The sequence below is a fragment of the Muntiacus reevesi genome, chromosome 2, assembly GCF_963930625.1.
Source record: "Muntiacus reevesi chromosome 2, mMunRee1.1, whole genome shotgun sequence".
Classification (NCBI taxonomy): domain Eukaryota; kingdom Metazoa; phylum Chordata; class Mammalia; order Artiodactyla; family Cervidae; genus Muntiacus; species Muntiacus reevesi.
In genome coordinates this window covers 257,651,387-257,669,484 of record NC_089250.1, presented here as the reverse complement: position 1 = coordinate 257,669,484, position 18,098 = coordinate 257,651,387, and positions in this window count along the sequence as shown.

Genomic DNA, 18,098 nt, shown 5'->3' with positions numbered 1-18,098 from the left:
CCAACTGAGCTATCAGGGAAGCCCATTGTAAAATATAGTGGAACTAAATGTAACTTTGTTCTGTATTTGTCAAATCTCCTGTCAATGTGTTATCATACTTTCAAATAAAAAATAAAATTTTTTAAGTATACAAAAAATATGAAGTTCAAGAACAAGCAAAGCTAATCCATGGTGCTAGAGGTTGGAATAGTGCTGGCTTCTATGGGGTAATGACTGGGAGGGCACAAGGGCACTTCTGAGGTGTTGGAAGTATTCTATATTCTCATATGCATGGTGATGGTATCATGTGAAAAGTTACTGATACCATACATATAAGACCTATGCACATGAGAGATACAATGAGAAATAAGTTCTTTGTATTGAAGAAACATATAGTGAAATCATTATCATTATTGCTAACACACATTAAGAATTTACTCCATACCTGGTGAACCATCTATCAAAAATGAGAAGTCATATAAATCAGTGGACATCAGGTAGGAGATAAATCAAAAATTCCAGAATGATGAAACAAACCCTCCACTTGGGGGAGCAGAATGGAGAAGGAAAAACAAAGACAAAATTCCCAGAAACACTCCCACTGAGGAAAAAGAGGTCAAAAGTTGGATATTGCCACATTCTGAAGCCACCAATATTTTTTTTTCAGTCACACAGAGTGGCATGAGGGATTTTAGTTCCCCCACCAGGGATTGAACCTGTGTCCCCTGCAGTGGAAGCATGAAGTCTTAACCACTGGACCTCAGTGAAAGTCCCTGGCTATTGCCACATCCTGGAAATAGCACTTAGAAAATCAGAGAATTTAGGAAAGCAACATCTTTTTCTAATTCTGACTCATTCTGCAAATTTCAGCGTGTCTGTTCACCCCCCTGTCACTCGGTTTTCCACTACTGTTAATCAACTCTAACAACACAGATGGGTACTGTGAAAATGAAAGGATGTACATAAAAGTACACTGGACTGTCAAGCTCTATGTAAATGGGGAAGAAAAAATATTTTAAAAGTCCATCCTAACACTGCCAAGTTCCTTTACCCTCCAGGCAACTTCTTTCTTGAAGCTGGACTCACCTGTTCCACCTCCAGTGGGGAGATCTGCCCAGCTTACCTTAGCAATTGTGGAGGGTGCTTCATTGAGCAAACACTCCGCAGGAGGGAAACAACACACGTGCTGCTCTCAAGAAGTCCCCGGGCGAGATTAGGAGGCGCCATCACCAGGGAATATCATCACCAAGCACAGTGCGGTGGAGTGGGGGCGGGGGTAGGATTTCTGCCTGAGAAGCCGATGGTTTGACCTGGGTCTCTGAAGCACTTTGAAAACAAAGGCCTCATCCTGGGAGATCCCCAAGGGTGGGTATGTCCTCCTCCAACGTCTACACCCAGGTGGACGACACTGCAGGCCCAGGGTTCTTAAGAGTGTGGAATGAACTGCAGCAATTCTCAACCTTGGCTGCGCATTGAGATCCTCAGGGAACTTTCACCAGTCCAGACCTCAGGGCCGTTATAACCAGAACTCCTGGGATGGGGGGTGGGGGGTGGTACCCCTCCATCAAAGGGTTTTTACAGCTTCTGGGGTGATTCCAACATGCAGTTGAGGTTGAGAAGCACTGCGCTGGAGTGCCTCTCAAACTTCAATGTGAACACAATTTACCTGACAGAACGCAGAGTTTGATTTAGTGGGTCTGAATTTGGGGCCTGAGCTTCTGACTTTCTATCAAGTTCCCAGATGCTGCTGGAAACTCTATCAAGGCGGCAGAAAGGAGCCGGAACGCAGGCCCGCGCCTTCCCCCCTCCCCGCTTCCATGCCCCAGGAACTGTGGTTCTTGCGCCATCTGGTGGTCAGAAACCCCCTAGCAGCACCTAGCAAGAGAAGACCAGATGATGTTGAAAACCTGCCTAACAAATACAATTTCTTGAGCTCTGCAGATCCTTCCCCAGAGCCCAGCCACTGACATTTTCATTTCAGCCTTGCAATAACTTGAATACAAACCTGCCTAGACTACTCACCCTGGACTCCTGGCTTGCAAAACTGTGAAGTAATAAATGGGTATTGTTTAAGTTGCTAAATTTGTGGTAATATGTTAGCTTCAATACAAAAGTAATACAGATAATTTTATAGGCTTTGCAATAACAGGCCAAATAAGAAACTCAAGCCCACAATTATGCACAGTCCCTCTTTTCTGTTCCAGGCCAATGGATCTGCTCTTTTCTTTCTTTTTAAAATTTATTTTGTTTATTTGTGAAAAAGCCACAAAGAGTCACAGATGACTTGGCGACTGAACAACAATTTATCTGGAGGCACAGGGTCATAGTTGCAACATGTGGAATGTTTTACTTGCGGCATACAGGATCTTTAGTTGTGGCATATGGGATCTAGTTCCACGACCAGGGATTGAACCCAGGCCTCTGCACTGGGAGCTCAGAGTCTTAGCCACTGGACCACCGGGGAAGTTCCCAGATGGATTTGTTCTTAACCTCCAATACAATGGCAGAAGAGGCAGAAGGGATTGTACTTCTCATTTATCATGGTTATACCTGCTGTCTTCTTTCTCCACAACTGCACACTCCTTTCCACCTTATGATGTGTGTTGTCACTGACACTCATGAAACTCTAGGATGGGCCAGGGGGCTAGTTTGCTCTCTGTGGCAGATTGCATTTTTCCAAAGATGAATTCCATCCTAAGTACACTTCTTTTTTTTTTTTTCTAAGTACACTTCTTATGATACGATCTTGAGGCTCCTCCACCATGATATGGGATCTAAGCTCCCTCCCCTTGAAGCTAGCAGACTTAAGACTAGGGTGGGAGTGGTACTAGGTGACTTTCGAGGCTAAGTCATAAAAGGTGATATACCCGCCTGGCTTGTTCCCTCAGAGTGCTCATCTTTGGAACCCAGGCACCATGCTGTGAGGAAGCCCAAGTAGCCACCTGGAAGGGCCCCCTCTAGGTGTCCTGGCCACAGACCCTGCTGAGAGCCAGCATCAGTTGCAGACATGTCAGTAAGAGAGCCTGCAAAAACTCCAGCTCCCTTTTTTTTTTTGGCCATCCCCATGGGCTTCCCAGGTGGTGCTAGTGGTAAAGAACTCTCCTACCATTGCAGGTGACTTAAGAGATAGGGGTTCGATCCTTGGGTCAGGAGAATCCCCTGGAGGAGGGCACAGCAACCCACTCCAGTATTCTTTCCTGGAGAATCTCGTGGACAGAGGAGCCTGGCAGGCTACAGTCCATGGGGTTGCAAAGAGTCAGACATGACTGAAGCAACTTGGCATGCACATGTGGCAGTGAAAGCACAGAGTCCTATCCACTGGCCTGCCAGGGAAGTCCCTTCAGCTCCCTATCTTCAAGTCACTCCAGACACGAACTGCTCCCACTGAGACCTGGGAGTAAAATTAATGTTGTTTTAAATCACTGAATTTTAGCTTATTGTTACTGGGCAATAGGTCACTGAAATGCCCTCAGACTCTCACTCAAGGACAATATGCTGAATGTGACTGGGTGTCAGTTGGGGATGAGGAGCCTCTGGCTTTGATTAACCATAGGTAAGTTAACTATTTTCCATTAGTTACTATTTTAATCATGTTTAGCTTTAAAAATTTTTAAATTTATTTGGTTGCACTGGGTCTTTGTTGTGGTGCTCAGGCCTCTCTAGTTGCAGTGCCTGGGGGTATCTGTCTAGTTCTGGTGTTCAGGCTTCTCTTGTTTCGGAGCATGGGCTCTAGAGCCCATGGGCTTCAGTACTTGTGACTCAACGGCTTAGTCGCCCCACAGCATGTTGGGATCTTAGTTTCCCAACCAGGGGTAGAACCTGTGTCCCCTGCACTGGAATGTGGATAATTAGTCACTAGACCACCAGATAAGTTTCTGAAGTGAAAGTTGCTGAGTCGTGTCCAACTCTTTGTGACCCCATGGACTATACAGTCCATGGAATTCTCTAGGCCAGAATACTGGAGGGGGTAGCCTTTCCCTTCTCCAGGGGATCTTCCCAACTCAGGGTTCGAACCCAGGTCTCCTGCATTGCAGGCGGATTCTTTACCAGCTGAGCCACAAGGGAAGTCCAAGAATGTTGGAGCGGGTAGTCTATCCCTTCTCCAGGGGATCTTCCTGACCCAGGAATTGAACTGGGGTCTCCTGCATTGCAGGCGGATTCTTTACCAACTGAGCTGTCAGAGAAGCTGTCAGAGAAGTCCCTGTTAGTTACTATTTTTAAAAGGCAGTAAGTATCATGATAAATTAAGTTCAGTGCTTATAAACTATTAGGAAATCAGCCCTAAATTTTTTCAAAGAAGTTTCCTCTCTGCCTTTTAATTCATTTAAAACACTGCGGCCTCGTGTCACTTTTCAGCATCAGGACTAATGGTCCCTCCACAGACCATGGCCAGGGCCAGCATCAGCCCAGGTGTGGCCTCTCCTTGGGACTCACAGACCTGAACCCGAATCTGGAGCTGAGGGGAGTTGGGGGGGGTGTGCTCTGATACCTCAGTTATTAGTCACCACCAGGTGCCTTCATCACAGAGGAATCTGACACCTCCCTAGCCTCCCCCCAGCTCATCTTGTCTTAGCTTGGAATCAGGTCGGGTGCAAGCAAGAAGCAGCGCCAGGACGGTCAGTCCCCACCCACTCCCCACCCCTGAACACACGCTGGGGTGACGGTTTTCAGTGGTCCCTAGGACTCAGCCATCCTGGGGCATCTTTCCTGGCTGAATTTTACAAATGATACTGCAATGATCTTTCAAAATGAAAAGTAGCAAATTAAAGTGATTTTATTGTTTTCTAAAAAAAAAAAAAGCTGTTTTCTTAAATATTCCTCAAGAACAGTCTAGACCCAGAGGGAAGTATCAGTTTAGTCAATTCAGTCGCTCAGTCATGTCTGACTCTTTGCGACCCCATGAACCGCAGCACGCCAGGCCTCCCTGTCCATCATCAACTCCTGGAGTCCACCCAAACCCATGTCCATTGTGTTGGTGATGCCATCCAACCCTCTCATCCTCTGTCATCCCCTTCTCCTCCTGCCTGAAATCTTTCCCAGCATCAGGGTCTTTTCCAATGAGTCAGCTCTTTGCATCAGGTGGCCAAAGTATTGGAATTTCAGCTTCAGCATCAGTCCTTCCAATGAATATTCAGGACTAATTTCCTTTAGGATGAACTGGTTGGATCTCCTTGCAGTCCAAGGGACTCTCAAGAGTCTTCCTCAACACCACAGTTCAAAAGCATCAATTCTGCGCTCAGCTTTCTTTATAGCCCAACTCTCACATCCATACATGACCACTGGAAAGATCATAGCCTTGACTAGATGGACCTTTGTTGGCAAAGTAATGTCTCTGGTCTTTAATATGCTGTCTAGGTTGGTCATAACTTTCCTTCCAAGGAGCAAGCATCTTTTAATTTCATGGCCACAATCACTATCTGCAGTGATTTTGAAGCCCAGAAAAATGAAGTCTGACACTGTTTCCCCATCTGTTTGCCATGAAGTGATGGGACCAGATGCCATGATCTTAGTTTTCTGAATGTTGAGCTTTAAGCCAACTTTTTCACTCTCCTCTTTCACTTTCATCAAGAGACTCTTTAGTTCCTCTTCACTTTCTGCCATAAGGGTGGTGTCATCTACATATCTGAGGTTATTGATATTTCTCCCGGCAATCTTGATTCCAGCTTGTGCTTCCTCCAGCCCAGCGTTTCTCATGATGTACTCTGCATATAAGTTAAATAAGTAGGGTGACAATATACAGCCTTGACGTACTCCTTTTCTTATTTGGAACCAGTCTGTTGTTCCATGTCCAGTTCTTACTGTTGCTTCCTAACCTGTATATAGGTTTCTCAAGAGGCAGGTCAGGTGGTCTGGTACTCCCATCTCTTGAAGAATTTTCCACAGTTTATTGGGATCCACACAGTCAAAGGCTTTGGCATAGTCAATAAAGCAGAAATAGATGTTTTTCTGGAACTCTCTTGCTTTTTCGATGATCCAGCAGATGTTGGCAGTTTGATCTCTGGTTCCCCTGCCTTTTATAGTTTTAGGTATTTTTCTGCAAGTATTTCTCCACTTGTGGGAGGCAGCCTTTCTTCAAGGGCCTCCAATGACCCCCACCTCCTTTTACTGGTGCACCTGTGTAATCTCCTTCTTTGAGTGACATCCTCCTGATTTCATGACTTGCTTACCAAAAGACTATGGCAAAGCTGACGGAACGATTAGGTTACAAAAGACTGTGACTTCTTTCTTAGTAGCAGACTCTCCAATGGCCCCCCTTGACTTGCACACATTGATGACGCATGCTGCTGGGGTGGGGAAGAGGAGGACCCGAGGGCAGCCTCTGGTCTACAGCCTGTGAGGGAAGACATGAACTTGTAAGTGTCTCCTTCCCGGTTGAGCCATGAGGTGAGGCACCAGGTGGCTGGCACCTTGCTTGCAGCCTCGAGAGAGAGTCTGAGGAGGCGCCCCAGCTAAGCCCTTGCCTGGACGCCTGTCCCACAGAAACTGGGACATAATAGGTGTGTGTTGCTCTGAGCTGCTAAGCTGAGAGATAACTTGTTATGCAGCCACTGGTAACAAGTAGCCGCTCATGTGTCATCTCCTTATCAGGATCCCCAGTCACGTGCAAGTTGAACGCGTGCTTGTACTCCCTCGCCTCCCCCCGACACACACACAACAGGGTTCTCAGCCCAGTGTGCCAGCCTGTGTTCAAGTGAAGGCAGTATTTCAGTCCCACACTGGCTTCTGGCTTTTTTCTTGGTACCGGTACCTGTGTTTGCTGAGCCACGGTTCAGTTCAGTCCAGTCACTCAATTGTGTCCGACTCTTTGCGACCCCATGGACTGCAGCACGCCAGGTTTCCATGTCAATCACCAACTCCTGGAGCTTGCTCAAACTCATGTCCATCGAGTCGGTGATGCCATCCAACCATCTCAACCTCTTTCATCCCCTTCTCTTCCTGCCTTCAATATTTCCCAGCATCAAGGTCTTTTCCAATGAGTCAGTTCTTCGCAGGTGGCCAAAGTATTGGAGTTTCAGCTTCAGCATCAGTCCTTCCAATGAACATTCAGGACTGATTTACTTTAGCATTGACTGGATTGATCTCTGGTTTGCTGAGCTTAACTTGGAGCAACTGACTGGGTGCACCACCCACCAAATCTCCTCTCTGGGGCCTAGGTCAGATTCTGTCTGAAACAGGCAAGGCCTCAGACACAGGTTCCACCCTGAATACTGCAAATCGAGTCTTCTCCATCTGGACCAGGCAGAGCTCAGGCTCTGCAAAACCTGTGGTTTCCTCAGGATATGCCGACTCTTCCTGTGGCAGGAAGAACCACTTCCTCTGAGTCATGAACTTTCTCTCTCTTGAGTTCCTGTCTCTTGTTCTCTGGCGGTTCTGAACTGGGATCCTCAGGACAGATGTCATTTTTGCTTCTCAATGTTGCAATCTGAGGAGAGGTCTTACCGAGTATAATTGATGGAGGAATTGATGTAGGAGATAGATGAGCTCCAGGTTAGACATTTACAACTGGCCTCTTGTTTACATTTCATGGGGCACCAGGAAGTGGGCTTGGACTGGATACTTAACAACTGTTTGCATTTTCTTGAGCCAAGAGATAGGTGGGCTCCAGTTAAGGCATTTACAATTAGCTTCCTGTTTGCACTCTGAAATGGAAGTAACAACAGAAACAGGGTAAATAGCCAGTGTTTGTCTCTTGTAAACACCTTAAGGTAATAGTCATGGCAATAGACAAGATAATAGTCATGGCAAGGACAAAGAGGGGCAAAACTTTGTTTGAGTAAAGGATTAAGGGATATCTGCTCCCCTGTCTTTTGGGACAAGGGAGACACTACACACGCACAGAAAGGCTACTTGTGGGTCAAACATCAGGGAAGAATTCCAGGCCATAATGAGTCTTGTTCCTCCCACAAGCCTTCACTTCAAGATCCATCTTGGCTGAGGGTGTGTGTGCCCACTCCAGGGACACGTCAGTTGTGGAAAATAATTGCCCTGAAGGAGGAAGCACTGTCCTATATAAATGACTTAGCCACCTCTTTACTGTGCTCCACCTCACTAGGGGGGACTCCCACACTCTTTCTCTTCGGGTGTGTATCTCTGTCTTGCTTCTATGTTAACTAAACAAACTGCTTCTCTAGGTGCTCTCCTGCTTGTTGTTTTGCTATGTATATAATAATAAACTTTGTACCTGCATTTATAAGGCTGCCCCAGTGGCTCAGCCGTAAAGAATATGCCTGCAGTACAGGAACCACAGGAGACACTGATTTCTGGGTTGGGAAGATCCCCTCGAGGAGAGCCACCCACTCCAGTATTCTTGCCTGGAGAATTCCATGGACACAGGAGCCTGGCAGGCTACAGTCCATATTGTCACAAAGAGTTGGACATGACTGAAATGACTGAGCACACATTGCACACATCTGCATTTACAGTCTCTGCCTCCATGATAAATGTACTTTTCACTGGGGGCAAAGGTCTAGAGAATAATAGCTTCTAGCCTCTAGCCCTTGCAGGTCTGGTGGCTAAGATTCCTGGTTCTCACCCCAGCAACCCAGGTTTGATTCCCGGGCAGAGAATTAAGATCTTGCTTCACGCCACTGCTCATTGCTGCCTCACCAAGATCAAAACTCTTTATTTTTTTAATTCAATTTTTATTTTATATTGGAGTTATGTCGTTGCTGTTCAGTCACCAAGTCATGTTCGACTCTTTGGGACCCTAAGGACTGCAGCACACTAGGCTTCCCTGTCCTTCACTGTCTCCTTGAGTTTGCTCAAACTCATGTCCATTGAGTCAATGATGCCATCCAAGCAACTCATGCTCTCTTGCCCCCTTCTCCTTCTGCCCTCAGTGTTTCCCAGTATCAGTGTCTCTTCCCATCTGGTGACCAAAGTATTGGAGCTTCAGCATCAGTCCTTCCGATGAAAATTCAGGATTGATTTCCTTTAGGATTGACTAGTCCCTTGCTGTCAAGGGACTCTTAAGAGTCTTCTCTATGCTACAATTCAAAAGTATCAATTCTTCAGCACTCAGCCTTCTTCCTGGTCCAACTCTCACATCTGTACTTTACTGGAAAAACCATAGCTTTGACTATTGGAGTATATTAGAGTATAGATGATTTACAATGCTATGTTAGTTTCAGCTGTACAGCAAAGTGATTCAAATATACACATAACCATTATTTTTCAGATTCTTTTCCATATAGGTTATTATAGAATATTGAGTAGAGTCCCGAGCTATACAATAGGTTCTTGTTGATTACCTATTTTATATATAGTCATGTGTGTGTGTTAATCCCAATATCCTAATTTGTTCCTCCCCTGACTGAAGATTTTTTTGGCCCCACCCATGGCATGTGGGATCTTAGTTTCCCAATAAGGGAAGGAGTCCATGCGCTTTGCAGTGGAAGAGCATGGAGTCTTAACCGCTGGACCACAAGGGAATTCCCTGATTGAGGAATGGTTGATTGGAGCAAGCTAGAGGGCAGGAGGAGCAGAAGTGGATTTCTGGACTGAGTTTTACTGGGAGAAGAACAACTTGCAGCAAAACATGAAACTGGGGCCACTTGAGTATTTCTGCTGGATCGCCCTTTGCTCTCTCTCTGGTCCCACATCTATGTACTTATAGTGTGTGACAACACAAGTTGTTTTCCCTACCTTCATACCCCCGATCTTTCATTTTGTCATCACACATCACTTTTCCAATTTGGATTCTGTAAACCAGAATCAAGCACTGCAGACCCAGAAAAACAGATTTACTTTGGTTCTCAAATACTAGAGTATTTCCCCAGGACTTTGGGGTTCACATGTGTGATGGTTTTAAGAACCGGACATAGAAGGTGTTTTCTGTATTCTGGAGCTAGACATACTCTAGTTACCAACTGGTTACCATCCCACATTATGAAAAAGGATTCAGCAAGACTCGGTAGGTAACCACCACACTGACACAGTATTGCAGACAGCTGCAGTCAGAGCTGGGGTGTCTTCCCTGCTGGAGGCTCTTACCTGAAGAGAGAGGATGCCGGCAGTTTTCTCATCTTCTGAGAAGTTTCAGTGCTTGTTGCTCCACAGAGAAATACTCTGAGTTTCCCTGTGAGAAATAAGAGAAATGGGAGGCATGCAGTACATAGGTCTTTGAGATGCAATAAAGCAACACAGGCAAGGGAAAATAATGGTTTCAGGGGAGGACATGTTGAAGGACCTGAGTGCTAATTTTTTCATCCATTCAACAAATATTTATTGAGTATTACTATGTTTCAGACACTGTCTTAGGAAGCAGAGCTACAGAGGAGGAGAAGACATACAGAGCCCTCTTCACAAATCAGGGTCCATTTCAAATGACACCAAGGCCTAACCATAAGGCACAGAAACCATAAAATACCATAAGTATGGAAGAGCATTTTTAAAAATTAATCTCAGCTTTAGGGTAGTCTTTGTATGACGTCATAAAAATTTTAAATGTTAAAAAAAATTTTTTTTAAATGTTCACATTTTTAAAAAGAATGAAATAATGCTATCTGAAGCAACATGGATGGGCCTAGAGATTATCATACTAAGTGAAGCAAGTCAGATGAGAAAGACAAATACCATATGATATCACTTAAATGTAGAATCTAAAATATTATACAAATGAATGTATCTATGAAACAGAAAGAGATTCACAGATAAAGAGAACAGATGTGTAGTTGCCCAGGGGGCAGGTGGGGGAAGGGATGGAGTGGGAGTTTGGGGTTAGCAGATGCAGATATATAGGATAGATAAACAACAAGATCCTACTGTATAGCACAGGGAACTGTATGGCACAGGGAACTATATTCAGTGTCTTGTGATAAGTGATAATGGAAAAGAATATAGACATAGACTTCTCTGAATCACTTTCCAATACATTAGAAATTAGCACATTATAAATCAACTATACCTCAATAAAATAAAATTTTTAAAAAAGCCTCCCAGTTCAAAGCTCCTAAGACTAAAAAGCTAAGTGAAACACCTGGATGTTTTATTCATTCTGATAAGCTTTGGAGCCACCCAGATGGCCATTTGGTGTCTCCTTAATCCCTTGCCTGAAATTTAGTCTATGGGTTTGGCAAAATGAGAAAGAAAAACCAGATCAGTTCCTCAACTGGCATCAGTGAGAAATTTTTACCTCTTCCCTGAAACAAATGGTATCCATTTGCCTCACCTATCAAAAACAGGTGAGAAAGGTGGGCATGGAAGAGAGTCATATTGGGCAGGACTTCTTTCTCCATTGGCAATTTGATTTTATTAACCCCCTTCTCCTTTGCTTTTCACTTCTCTTCTATTCACAGCTATTTGTAAGGCCTCCTCAGACAGTCATCTTGCTTTTTTGCATCTTTTCCATGGGGATGGTCTTGATCCCTGTCTCCTGTACAATGTCACGAACCACCATCCATAGTTCATCAGGCTCTCTATCAGATCTAGTCCCTTAAATCTATTTCTCACTTTCACTGTATAATCATAAGGGATTTGATTTAGGTCATATCTGAATGGTCTAGTGGTTTTCCCTACTTTCTTCAATTTAAGTCTGAATTTGGCAATAAGGAGTTCATGATCTGAGCCACAGTCAGCTCTCGGTCTTGTCTTTGCTGACTGTATAGAGCTTCTCCATTTTTGGCTGCAAAGAATATAATCAATCTGATTTCGGTGTTGACCATCTTGTAATGTCCATGTGTAGAGCCTTCTCTTGTGTTGTTGGAAGAGGGTGTTTGCTATGACCAGTGCATTCTCTTGGCAAAACTCTATTAGCCTTTGCACTGCTTCATTCTGTACTTCAAGGCCAAATTTGCACATCATGAGAAACGCTGGGCTGGAGGAAACACAAGCTAGAATCAAGACTGCTGGGAGAAATATCAATAACCACAGATATGCAGATGACACCACCCTTATGGCAGAAAGTGAAGAGGAACTAAAAAGCCTCTTGCTACAAGTGAAAGAGGAGAGTGAAAAAGTTGGCTTAAAGCTCAACATTCAGAAAACTAAGATCATGGCATCTGGTCCCATCACTTCATGGGAAACAGAAGGGGAAACAGTGTCAGACTTTATTTTTAGGGGCTCCAAAATCACTGCAGATGGTGATTGCAGCCATGAAGTTAAAAGACGCTTACTCCTTGGAAGGAAAGTTATGACCAACCTAGACAGAATATTAAAAAGCAGAGATATTACTTTGCCAACAAAGGTCCGTCTAGTCAAGGCTATGGTTTTTCCAGTGGTCATGTATGGATGTGAGAGTTGGACTGTGAAGAAAGCTGAGCGCTGAAGAATTGATGCTTTTGAACTGTGGTGCTAGAGAAGACTCTTGAGAGTCCCTTGGACTGCAAGGAGATCCAACCAGTCCATCCTAAAGATCAATCCTGGGTGTTCATTGGAAGGATTGATGCTGAAGTTGAAACTCCAATACTCTGACCACCTGATGCAAAGAGTTGACTCATTGGAAAAGACCCTGATGCTGGGAGGGATTGGGGGCAGGAGGAGAAGGGGACAACAGAGGATGAGATGGCTGGATGGCATCAACCACTCGATGGACATGAGTTTGCGTAAACTCCGGGAGTTGGTGATGGACAGGGAGGCCTGGCATTCTGCAATTCATGGGGTTGCAAAGAGTCGGACACAACTGAGCGACTGAACTGAACTGAACTCCCTTTATCTTACAGTTATAGATATGTCTTTATCGTTATTCACAGGTCTCCCATTGGATCAAAACTTTCCCATGTAAAAGGACCACCATTACTACTATTGATTAATTTTTATTACAGAGATTTTTCCCCACTTGGGAATTTCTCCTGCCCTTTCTGTTGAGTGTGCAAGTAGATTATTAAATTTAAATTGAATACTTTAAGGAAAAAATTTTTAATTGAAAAAAAAAAGTTGCAAAACTCTTATTAGAGTAACCTGCCTTTCATAGCCCAAGGTGTTTCCTGACTTTGATAACTGATCCTCACCAACAAGGCCACATCAGCTCTTGCTCTATGAGATGATTACTGGAAGATACACGAGCATTCCATACACATACCACTTTGGTCAGTTCAGACTTCCTAACTATTAAAATGAACTCATTAAGTTATCCATTTACTGATACTTATCATCAAATTAATGTTGCTTTTCCGCCTGTCCTCCCATCTAAACTAGTCCATAAATAGAAACTGGAGATTTGATTCCCTGGAAATGGCACTATCAGAGATTAACCTTGAGGAACTTCCCTTGGTGGTCCAGTGGCTAAGACTCTGTGCTCCAGATGCAAGGGACCCAGATTCAACCCCTGGTCAAGGGACTATTACTAGATCCCACATGCTGCAACTAAGACCCAGCACAGACAAATAAAAAATACTTAAAAAAACAACAAAAACCCAAAGGTTAATCTTAAACGTTATTGAAAGTGTTCATATCTGCAAGTTTCAATTCCCCTACTTGCAAACAACAGCGCTGTTAATCAGATCCTTTACCCCTACAGTGTTCTTGGAATATCCTCTGTCCACAATCACTCTTGTAAACTCCAAGAGCGCTCTGATTTATTTGTAATTAATAATAAGTTTTATGTTTTTTAGAATAGTTTTAGATTTACAGGAAAAAATGAACAGGTATACAGGAGATTTCCCTATACTTCTTCCCCGCACACATAGCATCTTATGTTATATGGTATGCTTGTTACAGTGAATGAGCCATTATTGATATACTATTACTGACTGAAGCCCATGGTTTACTCAGATTTCCTATTTCTAATACAATGTACTTTTTGTGTATCAGACTTCTATCCAGAATACCACATTACATTTAGCTGTCATGTCTCCCTAAGCTCTTCTTAGCCATGACAATAACTCATTTCTGTTGTTTTTGATGACCTTAACAGTTTTGAGTAGTACTGGTCAGGTGTAGTGTAGGTTGTGCCTCTGTGAGAATTTATCTTGTGATTTTCTCATTATTAGATTGAGTTGATGGGATTTGGGGAAGAAGAACATAGAGGTAAAGGGTCATTTTCCCCACATCATACCAAAGGTACTGTGGTTTTATATAATAAGAAATACATTTGGTCTTTGTCTCTGGTTCCTGTAAAAAGCTTCCAAAGCCCTTGGAATTTCCTGAGTGATGGAATTATCTTTGTTATTCATCAGTTCAGTTCAGTTCAGTTCAGTTCAGTCGCTCAGTTGTGTTCAACTCTTTGCGACCCCATGGACTGCAGCACACCAGGCTTCCCTGTCCATCACCAACTCCCGGAGTTTACTCAAACTCATGTCTATTGAATTGGTGATGCCATCCAACCATCTCATCCTCTGTTGTCCCCTTGTTCTTCCACCTTCAATCTTTCCCAGCATCAGGGTCTTTTCAAATGAGTCAGCCCTTCGCATCAGGTGGCCAAAGTACTGGAGTTTCAGCTTCAGCATCAATCCTTCCAATGAATATTCAGGACTGATTTCCTTTAGGATGGACTGGCAGGATCTCCTTGCTGTCCAAGGGACTCTCAGGAGTCTTCTCCAATACCACAGCTCAAAAGCATCAATTCTTCGGCCCTCAGCTTTCATTATAGTTCAACTGTCACATCCATATATAACTACTGGAAAAACCATACCCTTGATTAGACAGACCTTTGTTGGCAAAGTAATGTCTCTGCTTTTTAACATGCTGTCTAGGTTGGTGATAACTTTCCCTCCAAGGAGTAAGCGTCTTTTAATTTCATGGCTGCAGTCACCATCCCCAGTGATTTTGGAGCTAAGGAGACCCTTTTGAGCACACCTGAGTTTCTGCTAACTAGGTGACTTAAGGTAAGTTCCCTACAAAGGCTTAGGATGGTACTGATCAGCAGAAAGATAAATGATTTAAGGTTGAAAACTTCAGCTCCATCCATCAACCTCTGGGAAGGAAAACTGAGGGGACGTGGTGGTATCTTGGCGGGTACAGACTAAACTCTATAGAAACTCTTGAACAACAATATTTGATGAAATTCCAGGTGGGTGAACTCATCCACCTGCCAGGAAGGTGTCACATTCCAATTTCATAGGAACAGAAGCTCCTGCACTTGGGACACTTCCAGACCTCACTCTGTGTATCTCTTCACCTGGCTGTTCATCTGTAGCCTTTCTAATAGCTTTTGTAATAAACTGAGACATATAAGTAAGTTTCCCAGGTGGCACTAGGGGTAAAGAAGCCACATGTTAATGCAGGACACATGAGAGATGTGGCTTCAACCCCTGGTTCAGGAAGATCACCTGGAGGAGGGCATGGCAGCCTACTCTAGTATTCTTGCCTGAAGAATCCCATGGACAGAGGAGACTGGCGGTCTATAGTCCATGGGGTCGCAAAGAGTCAGACACAACTGAAGCAACTTAGTACGCACTCATGGGACACATCAGTAAATGTGTGAGTTCCATGAGCCATTCTAACAGATGCTCAAATCCAAGTAGGGAGTTGTAACTTCTGATTTATAGTCAGTTGGTTAGAAGCACAGGGGACAATTTGGACTCACAGATTGGTGTCTGAAGTGGGGGCAGTCTTGTGAGTCTGAACCCCTAACCTGTGGGATTTGATGTTATCTCCAGGTAGACAGTGTCAGAATTGAGCTAAATGTGTAGAGCACCTAATCAGAGTCTGCTGAGAACTGGAAAATGGCTTGGTGGTGTTGGAAAACACACATCAGAACTCAAAGTGCATGCTATCAACTATCCTGGCTTTGCCCAACCTCAGCAACTTGTAAGACTGATAATGAAATAAATCATGATAAACCTAAAAAACAAATTCATGAGTAGAATACACATTCTTTTCAAGCTTCCAAACAACCAAGATAGATCACATCCTGGGCCATAAAACAGAGTTTAAAAATTTTAAAGACTCAAATTTAAAGAGAAATCATGCAATGTATGCCCTCAGACCACAATAGAATTTAACTTGAAGTCATCAACAGAAAGATAGTTGGAAAAATTCTCAAATAATTAGAGATTAAACAATGCAATTTTAAGTAACATGCAGATTAGAAAGGATGTCTCAAGAGAAGCTAAAATATACTTTGAACTAAATGAAAATAGCAATACATCAAAATTTGTGGGATACATTGAAAGCAGTGCTTAAAATTTTATAACATTGAATTTATACATTAGATACTTAAATATCTTAAGATATATATTTAAGATACTTAAATAAACACATACTTAAAAGTCAGTTTAGCTTTCACCTTAGGGATAAAAAAAAATATCAAAAGCAAAGTAAGCAGAAGAATGGGACCTCCCTGGCGGTCCAGTGGTTAAGAATCTGTCTACCAATGCAGGAGATACAGGTTTGATCCCTGGTTCAGGAAGATCCCACACACCATGGAGCAGCTCAACTTGTGTACCACAACTACTGAGCCCATGGGTCTGCGTGCCTGGAGCCTGTGCTCCACAACAAGAGAAGCCTGCACACCACAATGAAGACCCAGCGAAGCCAAATAAACAAATAAAATAAATTTTTTTTTTAATAGGAGGGAAGTTCAAGAGGGAGAGGATATGGGCATACCTATGACTGATTCATGTTGCTGTATGGCAGAAACCAACACAACATTGTAAAGCAATTATCCTCTAATTAAATATATATATTTTTAAAAAAGGAATGACTCTGTCTGGCTTAAAAAAAAGTGAAGTAAGCAGAAAAAAAAAAAGGGCAGAAATCAGTGAAATTGAAAACAAAATTAATAGACAAAATCAACAAAACTAAAAGCTGGCTCTTTTGAAAAGATTGACAAGATTGACAGCTAGGCAAACTTTATTAGTCTGCTCGTGTTGCCATGCCAAACTAACACAGAGTGAGTGACCTAAAGAACAGAAATTTATTTTCTCCGTTCAGGACAGAGTTTATTTTCTCAGAACTAAGAGAAAGTTATTTTCTCTTAGTTCTGGAGGCTCAAAGCCCAAGACCAAGCAGCCATCAGAGCTGGCTTCTGGTGAGACTTCCCTTCCTGACTTGGAGATGACTTCCTCCCTGCTGTTTTCTCACAAGGTATTTCTTCCATGTGCTTGTGGAAAGAAAGTTATCTCTGGTGTCTCTTTCTCTTCTAATAAGAACACAGATCCTATCAGGTTAGGGCTCCACCTCTATGACCTCATTTAATCTTAATTATCTCCCTAACAGCCCTATCTCTCAATACAGTCACTTTGGGGTCCAGAGCTTCAACATGTAAATTTTGGGTGCAGGGGGACACCATTCTGTCCATCAAAATTAACAAACTAAAAAAACAAACAAAAAAGACACAGATTACTAATTCAGAAATGAAGGAGAGACTATTCACTACTGACCCCATGGTCATTAAAAGGATCATAAAGGAATGTTAAGTCCAGGAATCAAGGTAAACTGAACACGGTCAAGCAGGAGATTACAAAAGTGAACATCGGCATTTTAGGAATCAGTGAACTAAAATGGATAGAAAAGGGCGAATTTAATTCAGATGGCCATATATCTACTACTGAGGGCAAGAATCTTTTAGAAGAAATGGAGTAGCCTTCATAAGCAACAAAAAAATCTAAAATGCAGTACCTGGATGCAATCTCAAAAATGACAGAATGATCTTGGTTCATTTCCAAGGCATTCAACATCATATTATCAACATCCAAGTAATCCAAGTAATGCCAAGTAATCCAAGTAATGCCAAGTTTCCAAGGCATTCAACATCATAGTAATCCAAGTCTATGCCCCACCATTAATGCCAAAGAAGCTGAAGCCGAAAGGTTCTATGAAGACCTACAACACCTTCTGGAATTAACACCAAGAAAAAAAGATGTCCTTTTCATCATAGTGGATTGGAATGCAAACGTAGGAAGTCTAGAGACACCTGGAATAACAAGTAAGTTTCACTGTGGGGTACAAAATGAAGCAAGGCAAAGTCTAACAGAATTTTGCCAAGAGAACACACTGATCATAGCAAACACTCTCTTCCAACATCACAAGAGACGACTTTACATATGGACATCACCAGATGGTCAATACCAAAATCAGATTGATTATATTCTTTGCAGCCAAAGATGGGGAAGCTCTATATAGTCAGCAAAAACAAAACCTGGAGCTAACTGTGGCTCAGATTATCAGCTCCTTATTGCGAAATTCAGGCTTAACTTGAAGGATTTAAGGCCATTCAGGTATGACCTAGATCGAGTCCC